This window comes from Myxine glutinosa, chromosome 1, assembly GCF_964187855.1.
Source record: "Myxine glutinosa chromosome 1, kmMyxGlut1.1, whole genome shotgun sequence".
Lineage (NCBI taxonomy): Eukaryota > Metazoa > Chordata > Myxini > Myxiniformes > Myxinidae > Myxine > Myxine glutinosa.
The window spans coordinates 446,792,428-446,812,548 of NC_136261.1; the positions used below are offsets into that span (position 1 = coordinate 446,792,428).

The following is a 20,121-nucleotide window of genomic DNA, read 5'->3' on the forward strand; positions in this document are numbered from 1 at the left end:
TTTTGGTTCACACGTCCACGAGTTTTCTGGAATTGGTATATAGATACTTGTGCAGATGTACCAGTGGATTACTCGACATACCTTGTTGTGCCTTTGTGTGTACAGCTGTTATGACATGAGTTGTTTTTTTTACATTCTGAAAGGAGGTGGCTCGTACTTTCCATTTCTACCTTGCAGAACCTGCACTTGTCTGATTGACTCAGTTCCGCCATCTTTTTAAAGCCAATGGTGTAGTGTCCTTGATCTTGGGCATTTATAATGATTCGTTCTCCGTCCCAGTTAAGCTGACCTCTTCCGAGCCATTCCAAAGAGCCTTCTTTGTCTATCCCCAATCTGACCAACTCTTTTTTTTTCTTTTTTCTTTTTTTCCCCTTCCTGCTCTTTATTCCTTCCTGTCGGTGCGTATCAATGTATGAAAATAAAACAGAGATGGCTGTCTGTTCGTCGTTCGCAGCTACGCTGATTGGCTGTGTGAGGCTCGGTACAATGTGATTGGCTCATGGAAAGATTGAATAATGTATCGTATAGACTTATTAAAAGCTGATATTCAAAGTCTGATTCCATATTTCACAATCGGAACTCATGGCCTAAATAATTGTTGAAATCTAGAGTGAAATCGGGAAAAGTGATTAAAAAAAAAAATTAAATAACAGTGATGTGAGGTAAAATGGCTCCAAAATTCCTTTTTTTCACTCTTTTAAAGGTAATTATTGTATGTCTGATTTTATTTTACACTGTCCAAGGAAATCGGTCGCCATCTTTGTGGATGCTGATTCGACTTGTATGACTGAGAGCGTTAAGGAGTGACCTCGGCTGACAGGATGACCTCCGAGGTACCCACACTCTCCTCTAAGCTGTCTACCCTCAGTTTGAATCCCGACCCAGGTATAAACTATCATCCCGGTGTTTCACAGACTGGGGGACGTTAAACTGGGTGTCCCGTCTTCTGACATTTGTTGGTGGACGTTAAAGATCCCCATGGTGTCCTCCACAAAGAGTCGACAAGCTATCCCCAGCACCCCAAACAAATCACTAATTCCTACGTGAACTACAACTGGGAAGGCAATGGCAAACCACCCAGTATAACCCTTTCTTATGAAGCTGCTTTGCCGGCACCAACGCTCTAACGAGTATGGGACATCAGATATCAAATAAATGTGACAACTGAATAGCGAAAGCAAAAAAAAAAAAAAATTAAAAGGAAATTAAAGTCGCTTAAAAAGGATAGAGCACGGACATATTGGGAGGAAGGGGGAAAGGGGGGAGAGAGGAGCGGGAGTGGGGGAGACGGTGAAAGGAGGAGATGAAAGGGGAGAAAATGAGCTGCTGAGAGAGAGTGAGGAGACAGGGCGTCAGGGGGGTAGAGTAGGGTAATAGGTGAGGGAGGAGCGAGGGGGAAGGAGAAGGTGAGGGACAGAGGAGGGGGATATTTTTGCTCGTTTCTCCTGTCGCTTGAGACGGGTACTCTTCCTTGTCTGTTGATGTTTCGTTTTATATTTTTCTTTTGTCTTTTTTGCAATCATTGGGGCTGTACTCGTTGTTTTGGTTTCTTGTGTGACTTCTTTCACTCGCACCTGTCTTTGGAAATTTTTTGCTAGGTGGGTTAGGGATATCTAATCTTTAAAATAAATTAACTCGAGGTTCAAAAGAATCCACGTACAGTAGAAGTGTCACCTTTCTTGTTTTGTTTGATGTTCTCTTATTTGATGTCAGTGGGTATCCATGTTTTTGCTCATTAACGAGGTTGCTTAGTGGGTCCTGCGCCAGGTAAAACAGGAGGGCGCGAAAGGCTCTCTTCTTGGAAGATCCCGTGACATGTCTTCACTCCTGGTGTTTTGATCTTACCTTCTGCGTGCTGTAATATCCATGTGGTATTCCAGAGCTCCATTGCTTTCTCAATCACTTTGATTGTTTGGGGATTGATTTTGTATATCTGAATGCATTTTATCATCCACGGATGTGGGACACTGTCAAAAGCTTCTTATAGTCCATCCAGGCGGTGGATAATTTAGTTCCTCACATTTTGCAATTTCCAAGTTTGGCCTTGTTTAGTATTAGGTGGTCCATTGTCATACCGCAACATCCCCTCTTGCATCCCGTCTGTTCTGCCTCGAAACCTCCTTGCTGTGTTCGGTGGTGGTACATTGTTTCTGTGATCAGAAGTTTGTATGTTGTTGTTAGACAGGTTATTGTCCCGTATTTGTGGGGTAGTTGGGTCTCTTCAGATTTTGGGATGAGGAAGATGTTACCTTCTGTGAGCCCTTCATCCATTTCTTGATCCCCTTGGATAAGTTTATTCAATGCTCGAGCATAGTGAACGTGGAGAGCATCAAATTGCTTTATCCAGAGTTAGGGATCCCATGTAGGCCAGGGCTTTTGAAGTTTGCCATCTTTGCAAGTTGTTGTCTTATTATTATTATTTTTGCATCAATTATTACTGAGGGCATTTCCGCAAGATGTTGCTTTTTCTCCGCCAAGTTTCGGGTCAAATCCGTCTCCTTATTGTGTTATTTTCGATCTTCATAAATTCCTTTTCAGAATCGTTCTGTGGTGGAAAACTGAACACCAATCGAGTCACACCAATCAAAAAATGATGGTTGAATGAGTTCATAAACATTTAATTCGCATTTGCAAACGGGGAGCAACACACAGTACTTGAACCGTGGGACACCTTCAGAAATACACATTGTCAAATGTTTTCTTATCTAGTTAAAATCAGAAAGAGGACGAGTACATTCAAGCAGGCAAAGCTCAGTCAACCCCGACATTGAAAACCACAAACTCTCTACAGTCCGAAGGGTGCGGCCTCCGCTTACAGGACAAAACATGTCATTAGAATCTTTTAACTTCTGCATTCTTTTCCGTATACCATACAAACAAGTTCAAACGTACAACTTACACATTATCCATGATGCTTTGCAAATCACATGATCTTATAAGCCTATATATATGGTCATAAATCATCTTTAATTAAGAAACATCAATTAACAATCTTATTATTAAACTAGTAATATAGCCCCGTTATTTTATTTTAATTTTTTTTTGTTTTTTTTTTGTTGTTGTATACAAGGTCGAGGCTCGTGAAAGAGCGAACATTAATCACACAAAAAGTCAAACCGACACATAAAACATATAATAAGGGGAGCGGTAGATAAGATGGGGAGAGAGGGGGAAAGACACAAACACAACTTTTGAGAGCAGGGACCTCGACAGATCTGTGGGAGGGAGAGGGCTTCGGGGGAGGTGGGAGAGGTATAAAACACATGGACACTGCAAGGACTTCCAGGAAAGAAGTTGGAATTTCAAAAATGTGGATCTGGGGTAAATTAGCGGGGTAGAAAAGATCAAGGTTTTGGATGGGGGAAGATAAGAGATGGTGGTGAACAGCTGTTTTAAAGACCTGGAGGGAGGAGTGGGATTGAAGGGAGTGGGGGAGTTTGTTCCAGAGGCGGGAGAAAAGGGGAATGAAAGAGTCAAGGTGAGCAGAGAGCCTAGTGTTTGGCAGTTTAACCATAAGAAGGTTGCTGGCAGATCTTGTGCGACTTGTAGGAATATTTGGGGGACAGAGCACAGAGAGAGTTGGGGGAGCAAGGCCGTTTGGGGTCCATTGAGTCTTCAGGGTCTTCATGGTCTTTTCAATCTTTCGGGTCTTTCGTGTATTTGGGGTATTTTGGGTCTTTAACAGTATTTCGAGTCTTTAACAGTCTTCAGGGTCTTTTCAGTCTTCAGGGTATTCGTTGTATTTTGGGTCTTTGGGGTCCATTGGGTCTTTGGGGTCAATTTCGGTCTTTGGGGTCCATTGGGAGTAGTGTAATAATGTTGATCCTGGGACACCTCCAAATTCCCATTGACTTACATGTTAATTACGTGTACTCATGTTTCAGTCATAGCACTTTAATCCTGGGACACCTCCAAATTCCCATTGACTTACATGTTAATTACGTGTACTGTACTCATGTTTCAGTCATAGCACTTTAATCCTGGGACACCTCCAAATTCCCATCGACTTACATGTTAATTACGTGTACTCATGTTTCAGTCATAGCACTTTAATCCTGGGACACCTCCAAATTCCCATTGACTTACATGTTAATTACGTGTACTCATGTTTCAGTCATAGCACTTTAATCCTGGGACACCTCCAAATTCCCATTGACTTACATGTTAATTACATGTACTCATGTTTCAGTCATAGCACTTTAATCCTGGGACACCTCCAAATTCCCATTGACTTACATGTTAATTACGTGTACTCATGTTTCAGTCATAGCACTTTAATCCTGGGACACCTCCAAATTCCCAGTGACTTACATGTTAATTTTCCTCTCTCCTCATTAACCCAAAGCACCTCTATTTCTCTCACCCTGTTCTTTACGAACCTTCTCACCTTTTGACATGCTATCCTTATTCATTAGACCACTTAAACACCTGTGATCCTTCTGACCTTATGGACCTTTTAACCTTTTACTCTTAATATCATCTGGTGAATATAACCCACTCAAACATCGACCCGACAAATATTTGTTTATGTGTGGGAAATAATTTAATTCTCCTACAACTCTCTTCACCGTCTAATATATTGACAAAGTATATGTTTGAGTTTGGTTCTTTTTCAAGATATTTTAACTGAGTTAAAATAAAATGATAAACCTCCCTCAATGTTCTTGTTTGGGTGCCTCCAGTGCCACATACCATTTTTAAATTAAAGTATATATTTTCCTGACAACCATTAAAGTTTTCCAACCACTCAAAAATATTTCCATCTTTTTTACCCAACTCACCAGTATTTAAATTAATTCTCTTATTTGTTTTGTGAACTTTTTTACCAGTTGCCTTTTCAATTATACCTATTTGATATTTTTCACATTCATTATGTTTTCCATTTATATACCAAGGTTGATTACACCTCCACTCTTTAGTCTGGTTGATACTTGGTTCTATCATTTATATATTAATAAAAAAGGCGGCGGTAGCCCTTAAAATCCCTAACCCCATTATCTTATCACTTTTATATATATCTTATCACTTATATATATCTTATCACTTATATATATCTTATCACTAATATATATATCACTTATATAGATCTTATCACTTATATATATCTTATCACTTATATACTTATATAACCATAAGGGAGACTATCAATCCCATTTTCTAAAATAAAACTCTTATCATCAAAAGCTCCTAATGCTTTCTTATTTATCTCTTCTGTATATAATTGATGTTTATAACTTCTTATTCCATTAATCTTTCTAAACTCTTCTTTCTTTGTTGTTAAACAGTTATAATAATCCTTAAAGTTTATTGTTTCTTTGATAACATTTTTCTTTACACCTTTTAACTTCTTATCAGTCTTTTCAACGTTATTCACAATGTATTTATAAGCATAAGCCTTGGACCTCAATCCCACAAATTCACTCATAACATTTCCTCCTAATTCATCCTTGAACTTTCCAATCACCTTTTTATTTTTAGAAGAGAACAACTCACTCTCTGGACTATAATTACTTGTATCATAAATATTAATGTCCTTTTTCATGTCTGAATAAACATCATCAGTATTAATTTTCAAAATAAAACTATCTGTATCCATGTAAAGTAGATTAACATCATTTTGATATTTCTTCCTCAAGTTATTATAAAAGTAATCATCCATTAATGACTTTGACAAATCAAGAATTGATGTTCCAATATAAATAGGTTTGTCCATTTCAATACTCTCTTTAATCAAATGGATCGCACAAAAGTTCTCAGTTAAAGACCTCAACTCTCGTAAAACTCGGTCTATTAATTAATTTTGATGCTTGTTTCTAAGATGTTGATAGTCTGATATTTTGTATTTTCCTCACATTTTCCATGGTCTTACCAAAGACCGCATTATTCATCAATTTATAAAAGTCTTTCTCAAAATCTGTTTTTGACTCTGTTCTTCTTTGTGTATTAAAATCAATGTACCCCTTTAACCAATAACTTTGATTGAACTTTAGAATCCTATGTATCTTTTCAACACGGAGACCCTTTGAAAGACATTGTCTCAAATTTCTTTGATGAAGAACATAATTTTTCTTGTTGTATAGTGTTGTTAGAAGCTTCTCTGACGCTTTACCCTTTACATTAAATGATTGTTGATAATCACTTAACCACTCATTCTTTGGAATTTCCTTTTCACAAGCAAATGGGAGATCTTTGTGTAGGTTATGGAGTTCCTCTGGATATTTCAAATCAACTTCAAAATAATAACCAACCTTTGAATCATCCAATTCTTTTTGTGTAGAGATACATACATCTTGTAAAACCTTTTTGTAGTCTTTTTCCTTTACCCATCTAAGTTTTCCATAAGGAAGAGCCTGAGACATTGCCCAACCATACAAGTTATTTGAGTCATAGTACATTAAGTAAGAACTCTCTTTTGTTGAATCATAATTTGGAAGATATTTGTTATTTACTTTTGTATATCTCTTTGAACAGACTTGTGAAATTCCACCTCTTTTTGACTTTTCAATCATCAAGAGCATGTCAACATCTGTTATTAAATCCAAACCTTGTTTTGTCATTTTCAACATCGCGCTCCAAGCAAGACCAGGAGCAGTGTAATAGTGAGCAGGATCCAATCCATATCCAGAATGACAGATTGTTCTGAAAGCCTCAAAGACATCAGCTAGAAGAAGAACATCAGTTTTGAGATACAAATCATGATACTCACCAAGATTCTTGATGTTATATTTTTTCCAAACATTTTGTGCGTGTACATAATCTTTATCAGGTATATGACTATTATTTAATTTATTATAGAAATTTTCTTTTGAAGGAATTTGTGTTTCATTGAATCTCTCAAATGAGTCCATATAGTCATAGGGATAAATTCCCTTTTGTGTTAGTAAATCTTTGTCTGAAAAATACTCTGAAAGACATGGAAACTCTTTTAGATTTTGAACCAAGTTAACCAATGGACTTGCCATGAATTTAAATGTATCAAGAAATCTGATATGAGTAATAGGAGATGTGTGAATTGTTTTTGTGAATGAAATGTATTTCTGATCCGTGTTAGGAATTACTGAAATGTGTCCAGATGTCTTTGAAAGTTCATTAATAAATAGATGTGTATCATAATGAGTGTTGTTATGAAGAAAGACAGGAATGAAAGAGGGGAGTTGATAATTAATATTACAACTTTGATGAGCCGGACCTCTATATTTACCAGTGAGATGACAATGGTCTCTAACCTTGAGACCTTTACCAATTTTCTTCTCACAAATATGACAGGCAGCCTTTGGATGTCTAAATTCTCTTTTTTCTTTACTTGTTAAGGACATTGGTTTATTGGTTTCTCTCATTATCTTGGTTAATCGGACACAGTCTTTTTCTAGTCGTTTCACAAACTCCTCTGGGGTATTTGAGCCTCTATACTCCTCTAACTTGTTATATTCATCACCAACGGATGATTTGATATAACAACAAAAACCGCAAGGAGTATGTTTTTGATATTTATTTGTGTATGATTGTTTTGGATCTGGAGAAGCAGTATCTATTTTTTCTAGAATACTTTCAAAATCAGCATATATAACAAATGGATGTTTTATTGTTTTCTTTTCATCTTTGAATGAAATCTTTGAGCCTTCTTTCGGCATTTTAATTACCGTTGATTTATGTTCACCACAATAATTTGAGTGTTTATCCAATCTTTCTTGTGTATTGAAGAAGTTAAGACAACGTGTACAAATATATTTTTTATTTGTTCTTTCACATACTTGTGTATGAACCAATTTAGAAAGATCTTTGATGTATGTATAATGTGAATTTTCCTCTGAATTAAAATATAGAAGATTAATATGAGTTTGTTTACAATTGTCAGAAAGCTTTAAAACCTGAATGTTGTTTGTTTCTGTTAGACCATAAACATTAACTGATAAATTATTCATCTTTTCAAATTTAGAAATATCATTTAAAGCCATAGGAAACTTTAGATCTTTCGTATTTAATGTATTCTCATATTTTTTATAATGAGATACTCTTTCACCATGAAAATGTGGAGGATGTAAGTGTGCTAGAATAGACCAGAGAAAACATTTATTATCTTTATTTTTGATATTGATAACTGCTTTTCTATTTTTGATAACACTGGGTAAATCAATGTAAGAAGAAGCTTTTAGAGGATCTGATTTAAGAATATGAATGTCTATGTAAATAATCTTTCCTATATTGAATCCACTTCCTACGATTGAATTAGCCACATCTTGCTCTTGTTTAATAAGTTCATCATAGACTCCTGATGTTTTAAAATCTTGATATGAAGATATAAAGTGTGGCTCAGTTCTCATGTATGGTGCATCTATAACTCCTTCATCCTTTGTCATTTCTAATTTTACTCCCATATAAAATTTAAGTGGTTTCATTTCCTTTAGTGTTTTTTCAATCAACGTTTGAACAGCAGGTTTAACTATTTCTACAGCATCAACTATAGACTCTGGTTCAGGAGGTTTGAAGTTAAAGACTCTTATTTTAATATGTCCTTTGAATGCTCCATCAGAGTTTTTAGTTGTGATAAAATTTGATAAGATGTATTTTGAAGCCTTTCTTGAGGATATTTTTATTACATGTAGAACAGTGTTTTGTTTCAGGTGGAAGAGGGGAAAGTTTGTTAAAAATGTTGTATGTATGTTTTGCGGTGAGAATATGTTGTTTATAATATTTTACTTCCTTCTCGCAAGTATCACAATAAACCATATTTATAGCGTGAGAAAACGTGGTGTTTTATATATATCGCTGTACTTAAACTAAAACACTTTTTCACTCAGAATCATCTGGGCCATAACTATCACATGAATACTCAGAATCATACTCAGAGTCATCAATAAAGCTACTCTCATAACTATCATCTGAGTTCAATGAAGTACTTTTAGGTGGCGGTTGTGGCTGTGGATAACAAATTAGTTTGTCATCTTTAAGCTTGAACGTCTCTATTTCAATTGTTTTAAGAACTTCAGTCTTGATTATGAGATCCAAACTCGCTGATGATTCAACATTCTTAACAATTTTTTGAAGATACAAAAGCCATACAATACTATGTCCAATTGAACTTGGAAGCTCCTTTTTTATTTCTTCAACCGCAGCTTCTTTAACACTATATGTTGTCATTGGATTAAACAAAGGAAGAAGGTCTTCATCCAGTATATTGTTAATCTGGTTTACAACACTTGTTGTGATCATTTTTTCATTATAAGGAGTACAAACACATTCTGTCAATTTATTGGCCTTTATCTTTGTCATGATAAAATCTTCCAATGAAATAATAAAATCTTCACTGCTGTATTGACTCATATTTAATTAGCAAGAAAAATATTCCCATCAATATCTATATACTTTCTTTCATTAACAGATTCAATCTCTACAATTTTTATATCAAAAGTTATCTTTAAATAATCTCTAACTATCATAGAACGAAATGACATTTCACCAGAAATATTAACATCATTCATTTTACTTAGATCTACACCCTTTGGATTATTAAAGAAAATACAAATGTCTCCTCTAGAATTATTAATGGTCTTATCATTCTTTTTCAAAGTATCACTATCGATCACTTTTTCAAGCTTTGAATAAATTGCCAGGAGTAGAGGAGAAACTTTTGTTAGATTTACTTTAATGGATGTCTTTCCAGGTATAATTAGAGCTCTTCCTTTAAATGAAATAGAGGGACTCATGTTATTTTCCATAACTGGTTTTACCCAAAAATTTCCATATTTATCTTTGTTCAATTTAACATCTTTGACATATTTTTCTATATCTTCCACCGAAGTAGAGATTGATTGAAATTTGTCTTTTGTGTTTTGAAACATTGTATTTATTAGTTAAAAAAAACTTGTGTTTAGTTTAAGTAAAAATTAACTATATAAATATGATAGAAGGATATTTAGAATTTCCAGACTCTCCATATGATAAATTAGAGAATTGTCCGGCTTGTGATAGAAGAGGGCTTAATAATGAGGATTCATATAAACAATGTATTTTCTGTGATTTAATTTTAATTGATGATAAAAATATATATAGAAAAATATATAACTCTTTTAAATTAGAACCAAAAATGAAATACTTTACAGGATTAATAAGAGAGATGAATGTTAAGTATTATGGTGATAATACACCATTTCTTACAAGGGAAGAGACTATTTGTATTGGGGAAATGTATAAGGGTTTATTGTTATTTATGATGCAAAATAATTTTAATGGAAATGTTAATGCAAGATACTTTATAAATAAAATAATGGATTATCTTAAAATTAAACCTGAACTCAGGATAAAATATGCAGCTTCTAAAATAGCTCAAAAAAAGTTAGATGACTTGTTTTTCAAATATATAAATGAATGATTTTTTACCCGTTTGGGAAAATAAGATAAAATTTAATAACCATAAAAACATTCCAAATTCATTGAGATGTCTAATAGTTGGTTCAAGCGGATGTGGAAAAACCTGTTTACTTTTAAAGATGCTCCTTGGTCCTAATTTTTTAGATTATGATAATTTAATAATTTTTACAATGTCAAGTTTTCAACCCGAGTATCAACTACTCTCACAGGGTTTTAATGCGGGTCTTAAAAAGGAAGACATTATCGGTTTATTTAAACTTCAAAACAAACTAAATGATTATAATATTGAAGATATAATACAATTATTTTGTGATACACAGAAATCAAAATCAAAACCCATAACTTGTATTCTCAGTGATAATACGGATGATATACCTTCACCTCAAGATTTAGATAAATCAAAAAATAACCTCGTCATCTTTGATGATTGTGTTAATGAGAGAAACCAAACAGTAATGGACAGCTACTATACAAGAGGGAGACATTCTTCTTGTAATTGTATTTATCTTAGTCAGTCATATTTTCAACTCCCTCGACGTTCAATAAGAAACAATGCCAATACTTTTATTTTATTTAAGTTAAATTCAATAGATGTAAATAATTTTTGGAGAGATAATTGCTCTACATTATGTAGTAAGAAGGAATTTGAAAATTATATGAAACACACGATTGGAAAATATAAATATATTGTTGTGAAACGAGATGAGATACTAAATGATATTTTTCAATAAATAAATACAGAAAATGAATACCGAAGAAAGAGCAAGAAAGTTTAAAGAACATCAAGAGTTGGTTTCAAAAGTTGTTAAACAACAGGAAGAGATAAAGAAGAAACGGAGACAGAAACTAACTGGTGAAGAAGCCTTTGAAAGAAAACAAGAGAAATTCTTTAAACCACTTTTGAAAACTCAACACTCACCTGCAGTTCCCACAGTAGAATTTACTCCAAAAAAACTTCAAATGATCAAAGATTTTAGTCAAATGACAGAGCAAGAACTTGGAGAATTAGAATATGATGATGAAGGATTATTTCAGAAACTTGAGGAGGTAAATCGACCCCCTAATTATGTTGTGGAAGCTCTTCAAAACAATGAATATTCGGTGGGTTCAAAAACCAGAGCAGGTCTCATTCCAACAGAAGAACCAGCACAGTTTTATATTGTGAAAGAAAAGGTATTGATATTTAATGATAAATTGGTATTCTTAAGTTCTACTCAACCAAATGTTGAATTAACTCCAAGATTAATGTTTCTTCTAACAAACTCTGGATTAAATGGTTCAAAATATTTTGAGGAACCACTTGATATGGAAAGAGAGGAAGATAGGGTATATATTGATTTACTAAACACACTTGATTATGGAGTTTCTGTTGCTGGTAAAAGGAAGAAGAATGAGAAGGAGAAACATATTATTGATGCTTTAAGTAAGCTTGGTTCGGGTGTTAGCTTTCTTCCAAATGACCCATCGCAATTAGTTAATAGACTATTATTACTGTTGGGTAGTAAGAAGGCTGGAAACAATTGTTTTAATGAAGCCTCAGCCATTTTAGACCAGTTGATGAACATGAAAATAATTAATAAATGTCAATACAAAGATATTTTATTAGATATGAAATAAGATGAGAAGCACAATTCTTAGTTTTGATTTTACAACGAGTGATTGCACAGCATCATTCCCTTACCCACTACAACTTGACCACACAAAAGAATATGAGGCATCTTTATTGTCGATGGAAACTTATAATACCTTGTTTAATATCACAGAGAAAAACAACAAGTTTAGTTATAATCCAGGAAGTGGATATAAAACTATAATGTTGTTGGTTGCACCCGGAGCTTATGAGATTTCTCAAATATCTTCAGAAGTCTCCCGCCTTATGAAAGAACAAGGTGATGAACCAAAAAATATTGTAATAACTATTCAAAAACACACTTCAAAATCAACTATTAAACTTAAAAATAATTATAAAGTTGATTTCACGATTGAAAATTCGTTCAGAGAGCTATTGGGTTTCTCTTCAAAAAAGATTGAAACTAACGGGACGTTTTACAGTGATAATGTCATTCAAATATCCTCTGGTATAAATTCAGTATTAATTCATTGTGATTTGATTGATGGTGCTTTTAACGATGGAATAAGAACAAATACAATATTTTCATTCAGCGCATACTCAACACCGATTGGTTATAAATTTAATATGGAACCAAAAAATCTTGTCTATTTACCTGTGTCAGGAAAAACCATATACAGAGTAAATTTTAGGATAACCGACCAAGATAATCGTATGATATCCTTTAATGATGAAATTATATCCATCAGAATTCACCTACGTGAAGTTTTTCAATAAATAAATAATGGTTATTGTGAGAAAACACGAGTTGGGAAAATATAAAATAATTACAGGGGAGGGCATGTTCCTTTCACCATACTATACAAGGTATGTGGGTAAAGGATACTATAAACCTAAGAGACAACGAGGTGTAGGTCATCAATTTCGAAATAAAGGAGATGGGATAATTGATACTCTAATGGGTATTGGTTCAACCATCCTTAAACATAAAGATCTAATTGGTTCAACTGCTTCTGCCGTGGGTTCAGTTGCGGGTGCTATAAAGAGTATAAAAGATGCTCAAAAGGAGTCTCATAAATTACAAACAATCAAAGAAATAAATAAAGGTAAAACTCAGCTATCTTCACAAGAACGACAAAAAATCATTAAAATACTTGGGTCAGGGTTTCAACAATTTTAATGCTATATAAATACAAGTATGGAAGCGATTGATAGTATCTATGATTTGGATGATACGATTATCATTTCAAACTCCACTAAAAAGGAAGATTATTTTAAGGTGAATGCTATAACAGGAACCGACTGGAATTCAAATGGAACAAAAAGTTTTGAAATAAATAATCAACAAACTTACTTGAATATAGCTGATAGTTTCTTGCTGTGTAAATTTAAATTCACTAAGGCTGCGAATAATACTAATGCTACACTCGTAAATGATTTCTTCTGGAAAATGTTTGATAGTGTCCGTCTCTATATTGGAACACAAGAGGTTGAAGCAGTTGATTATGTCGCTGCTACATCTGAAATGATGAAATTTACACTATATTCGTTTAGTGATAGAATGGGTAAGGGAGCTGTTGAAGGTTTTATTCCTGATATGTCAACGGGAACAAATGCTGACCCTGGTTATAGTCAAAGGAAGGCAATGTATAATGATGACACAAAACCAGAGAATAGTTTTACCGTAGCATTACCTCTGAAAGGTATATTTGGATTTTGTGATTATGACAAAGTTTTGTATGGTCTTAAAATTAGATTTCAACTACAAAGGAATGATAATGTAAATAGGTTGCTTTTTAGGGTTGAAAATGCTTTTGGAGACAACAATAAATTTGTTATTAATGATTTGTGTTGGTATATCAGTGAATATACTCCTAATCCTAAAACGGAAGAGATGTTAAATAGAAGACTTAACTCAAAGAAACCACTGAATGTATCATACCTTAAAAGAAGATGTCAACACGTTAAACTGGAACACACTACCTACACTTGGAATTTGGGTGTTCTTCAAGGAAAGCCACGATACCTATGGCTCATTTTTAAGAAACCAGATGGAGATGGAGGTACTGATAAGAATAATGCGTTGTGTGATAATGCCAAGGTGAAACAACTTCGGGTTTCTCTTGATGGCACATTTTACCCACGAGATAGATTGGAAATTGATTGGGAAAAAAATGATTATGGGGAAGCCTACAAGTCCTACCAAAAGGTGTGTGAAAGTAATGGTAATAATGATCCTATTTTGGATATGGTTGCGTTTCAAAAACTTTATACAATCTACTCAATTGACCTGAGTTCTCAAAAGGAAACTATAAAGTCTAATAGAGTAGATACTTCTCTGTACATTGAAAGAGGAGAGAATGAAGAAGTTGATGCTTATTGTTTACTTTTGGAGGAAACAGAATTGCAGATTAATACAGATAATGGTGTTATGATTAATATCACATAGGTTTTTTCTCATAAATAAATGGTTGCGGTATATGTTAATCAAATCAATCTTAATAAATTAACATCTTGTATTCAAAATCAAAAGCCTTGTATTATTAATGTTAATACAATTCAAAGAAAAGGAGCTGTAAGAATTGATGTTTTACTCACACACACACAAGTAAAAACACTAAATGATACTGGTTCACTTAAAATTAAAATGACAAAACCTATGTTGAAGAAATATTCAACACGGGAAATGAGTGGAGGATTTCTCCCGTTTCTAATTCCTTTACTTGCTGGTTTAAGTGCGGCGGGAGCATTGACTGGTGGTATTTCAACAGCGGTAAAAACTGCTAACGAAAGGAAGGCACAACTAAAAGCTCAAAAAGAATTGGAAAGACATAACAAGGAGTTGGAGAAACAAATTAGTGGAAGTGGTGTAATTGTGGATTTTACTCACCCACTGCCTGATAAAGTTAGATTGTTGGTTGGAGAAATGCTTTCCTCTATCGCTCAAGCGGGTGTTAAACTAACTAAACGGGGTAATGGATTGTATCTTTCTCATAAACAAATGGATGAATGGTTTAAACAATTTGGAAAGAATACAACGTCAAATATAGAACTAGCTAAGTATTGTAAAACACTAAAAATTGATAATGTGGTTATTTGTATGAGAGAGGAATTAATACATATAAATAAGAATACAAAGAATATTATTATGAATTTAGACACACAGAATGGTACTCATTGGGTTTGTATTCATAATGGTCAGGATAAATATTATTTTGATAGTTATGGTATTCCACCACCTGTTGAAGTAATACAATTCTTACAGAATGGTGTTTATCAAACATTCCAAGTTCAAGAAATTAATTCTAAATGTTGTGGTCAATTATGTTTATATGTATTATTTCAACTCAACAATAATGAAAATTTTTATGATATCATTTTTTATCTAATATAAATGACCTATGTTGGAAAAGATGGTTCTATCTTTGGAAAATCCTCTCAGGATATTGATTTATCAAATTATTATACAAAGGCACAGGCTGAATGACAAAAATATAGTATAAGTAAAAATATTAATATGAAGAATACTTATAAATTAATCAATTATCCAAACCCTACAGATGCGAATAACTTGATTAGATTCAGTGATTTATCACAATATATATTTTTAAAGAAAACAGCACGTTTTGTGAAACAAGTAAAATTTACAACCACAACACCTGGTTATACTAACCATACACCTTTCCTCATTGAATTTAACTACCTACTTACAATTGAATTTTATAAAGAAGGACATATAGTTAATATGAGAATTAATAAATGGGGGTATGATATGTCTGATTTCGGGTATAATTGGTATTTTTCAATAAACTTAGAAGACCTACATGATTTGAATCAGTCTCGTAAAGAAGAATATTATCCACTTGGTGAGGATGAGGAGTTATGTGGAAGTACAATTAGTAAACAACGAATACATGATTTTAAGAATAAAAAATCATATGACAGCAAAACAATAGTTTATATAACAAAGAAGGATGGTAATGAGATAAGGATAGAAAGCCGAGGAATACAAACCGATTTGGTAGTGGGAAGATGGGGTGGTATTACCTGTCATAATGTTAATCTCACATATATTTCTGATACATAAATGGCAGAAAGAAGACTACAAGAGAATTATAATTTTTGTATTCAGGGATACCTACAAGAAAAGGGTGCTCGGTTTTACATACTATACGAATTGGAACATACCCATGGACATTTTGTTATTAAAAACTGGCCTTATACTGATATTGTCAAACCCACAAATAGAGACTTGTTAAAAATATTAAATAAAAATGAACTTCTCAAAGTTATGAAATATAAAACTCTTTTAGAAATCGTCAACAAATCTTATTGGTATCCTATTATGAAAAAAATAATTATAGATACAAGAATATCTGAAAATCCAGATGAGTACATGTATAATATTCTTTGGGGCTCAAGCTCAAGGGTAGCAAGGGAAGGAGTTGAAGAAGTGAAGGAGGAAAGAGAGAAGGAGAAGGAGGAGAAGGAGAAGGAGGACAGGGAGGAAAAGTATAAAAAGATGGAAATCAGTGAGATTCGTAAAAGATTGAATGTATTACAGCAAATAAATCAATCTCAACGCACCGAAGAGGAAAATAAAGAAAGAATGACTCTTGTGAAGATATTGGTTTTAAAAACGGCTGAGATGAGTTCAATTTCAGGGAGGAGATTTACACGAGAAAGTGGGGAAGAAGAAGAAGAGGGAAAAGATTATGTGGTTGATGATGCAATTGACTTTAGTTAGTTTTTATTTGTAAATAAATGGAGGAGAGAGTGAAGGCATTCCTGAGGATTTTTTGTGTTTTAAAAATAAAGATTGAAATGTATATGTTGAAAACCAAAGAGGTTTTGATACTCTGTCGGAATTTTTCTGATAAATAAATATGAGTTATTGTCTTAAATGTAAAAAGAAAACTAAATCTAAAAGTGTATTGTATGTTAAAGCTAAAAATAATAGAGTTTATCAAAAAGGAATATGTCAAGTGTGTGGCTCTAAAAAGTGTCAATTCATCTCTCCTAAAAGTGGAGGAGACATACAAAAGTTTTTGTCAGGTAGCAAATTTACAACAACTGGAATTCCAGGGGAACTACACCTTCCAGGGTATTCTTTCTGTGGTCCAGGAACAAACCTGGATAAAAGATTAGATGAGGCTGACAATCATAAACCTTGGTCTAAACCTATAAATAGGGTTGATGAAGTGTGTATAATAATAATAATAATTCATTTATTTTGTATAGCGCTTTTCCAGAAGCCCAAAGGCGCTTTGACAGAGTGGCAAACATAATGCATAACAATACATGAAAACAACAATTGCAAAAAAGACAAGAATCAATAGGGAAATATTTAAAGCAAAAGGAGGGAGAAGGAGAAGAGATAGTCAGGGGTTAAATGCTGTGGGTTGAATGTTGAATGCAGTGTTGAACAGGTGGGTCTTTAGTGATGTTTTGAATGTGGTGAGTGAGGAGGAGTCTCTGATGGTGTGAGGTAGTGAGTTCCAGAGGATGGGCGCAGCGATGGAGAAGGCCCTGTCCCCCCAGGATCTGAATTTGGTCCGGATGGAGGGGGTCAGGAGGTTTGTACCAGCAGAGCGGAGGTTGCGGGTGGGAGTGTGTCTGGAGAGGAGGTCAGCCAGGTAGGATGGGGCCAGGTTATGGAGGGCTTTGTATGTCAAGAGGAGGATTTTGTACTGGATTCTCTGGGGGATGGGGAGCCAGTGAAGCTTGTAAAGGACGGGGGTGATGTGGTCACGGGTCCGGGAATGGGTGAGTAGACGGGCAGCGGAGTTCTGAATGTATTGGAGTTTATTGGTGATTTTTGAGGGTGAACCATAGAGGAGGCTATTGCAGTAGTCCAGACGGGAGGTGATGAAGGCGTGGATGAGGGTTTCTGCAGCCGTGGAGGAGAGGGATGAGCGGAGACGGGCAATGTTTTTCAGGTGAAAGAAGGCTGACTTTGTGATCTGTTTAGTGTATTTGTCGAAGGAAAGGGTTTGGTCAAAAATGACGCCAAGATTCCGGATGTGAGGGGAGGTGGATACTGGGATACCGTCGATGTTGAGGGCAAAGTTATGGGTGGATTTTGTGAGCGTTTTTGGGCCAATGATGATTATTTCAGATTTATCACAGTTAAGCTTGAGGAAGTTGATTTGAAGCCAGGATTTTATTTCAGTGATGCAGTTTGTCAGGATAGAGTGGGTGTCGGTGGAGACGAACTTGGTGGAGATGAAAAGCTGGATGTCATCGGCGAAGCAGTGGAATTGGAGACCATGACGGCGGATTAAGTGACCGAGCGGGGACAGGTAAAGGATGAAGAGGAGGGGGCCAAGAACTGAACCTTGGGGGACACCTTGGGGGAGGGGAGCAGTGGGGGATTTGCAGTTATTGATGGAGATGAACTGGCATCTGTCATAGAGGTATGATTTAATCCAAGAGAGGGCAGTGCCGGTAACGTTAAAGGTGGATTCAAGTCGGGTGAGGAGGATAGTGTGATCGATGGTGTCAAAGGCAGCGCTGAGGTCGAGGAGGACGAGAATGTTGAGGTTGCCAGCGTCAGAGGAGAGGAGAAGGTCGTTGGTGATTTTGAGGAGAGCAGTTTCAGTACTGTGGTTGGACCGGAATCCGGATTGGAATGTTTCATACAGGTTATTGGCAGAGAGATGATGTTTGAGTTGAGTGGCTACAGCGCATTCCAAAACTTTTGACAGAAAGGGTAGGTTGGAGATGGGTCTGAAGTTGTTTAGGGTGTCAGGGTTTAGACCAGGTTTTTTTAGAATGGGGGTAACAGCAGCAATTTTGAGGGAAGGTGGGACGATGCCTGTAGACAGGGAGGAGTTTATTGTTGCAATGATAAGTGGAGAGAGAGCAGGGAGGGAGGCTTTGACAAAGCTGGAGGGGATGGGGTCAAGAGTGCAGGTGGCAGTTTTCATTCCTATGAGGAGTTCAGAGAGGTCAGTAGGGGAGATTGGGGAGAACCGAGACAGGGGATGGCAGGACAAGGGGGGGCAGGTGGTTGGAGGGGGAGCGGGTGCGGCGGTGGTCAAGCTGTTGTAGATGTTGTCAATTTTGCGTTGGAAGAAAGAGAGGAAGGAGATGCAGTTGTCTACTGTGAATGACTGGGTGGTGGTGTTCAAGGGGCGGAGGAGTTTGTTTATTGTCGAGAAGAGTGCTTTTGGGTTTCCAGAGCCAGAGTGGATAATTTGAGAGTAGTAGGCAGAGCGGGCGCGGGAGAGGGCATCTTTGTAGTGTTGTAGGTGGTCCTTGTAGGCTTGGGAGTGAACTGTGAGACCCGTTTTATTGCGGAGTCTTTCAAGTTGGCGAGCACGAGTTTTCATCAGGTGGAGTTCAGGGGTAAACCAGGGAGCAGAATGGGTGAAAGAAACTGTTTTGGTTTTTACAGGCGCAAGCTGGTCAAGGCAGGAGGAGAGAGTGTGGTTGTAGTAGTCAGTGAGGTCAGAAGGGGTGTGGAGGTCAATGAAGGGAGAAGTGGACATTTTTTCAGAGAGGGTGGATGAGAATGAGGTAGGTGAAAGAGCGTTTAGCTTACGGAAGTTGATTGTGCGATAATGCCTTGGTGTTGGGGCGGGGATTTTGATGGTCAGAGTGATGGCTAAGTGGTCAGAGAGGGTGAGGTCAGAGCCATAGAGATGGTGCAAATTTAATCCAGTGGAGCAGACAAGGTCCAAAATGTGACCACGGATATGGGTAGGAAAGTCGACATGTTGAGTGAGGTTAAAGCAGGTGAGTAAATCAGTGAAGTCAGTGGTTATTGTGGAGTCAGTGGAGTCCATGTGGATATTGAAATCACCAAGGAGGAGGATTGAGGGGGAGAGGGAACATAGCTGGGTCAGAAAGTAGGAGAAGTCAGACAGGAATGATGGGTGTGGTTTGGGAGGGCGGTAGACGACAGCCATGACTGACTGCGTGCGACCAGAGAGTTTTAAAGCCAGGTGTTCAAATGATGGAGCAGATGAGATGGAGATGAGGTTGGTCTTGATGTCTTGACGGTGGATAACGGCAATTCCACCACCTCGGCCCTCCGAGCGTGGTTTATTGACGTAGGAATATCCATTGGGTGTGGTGAGGATAAGTGTGTAGTAGTCCAGAGGTTGTTGCCAGGTTTCGGTGAGACAGAGAAAGTCCAGTTTGTTATCCAGGATGTATTCGTTCAGGATGAGGCATTT

The 20,121-nt window shown here is 35.9% G+C and overlaps 1 protein-coding gene across 3 annotated transcripts in view; it reads left to right on the forward strand.

Moving 5' to 3' along the window:
• Positions 1 to 20,121, forward strand: part of LOC137418920 (receptor-interacting serine/threonine-protein kinase 2) — a 176,850-nt gene that overhangs the window by 66,198 nt on the left and 90,531 nt on the right. The gene's annotated exons all lie outside the window — the stretch shown is intronic.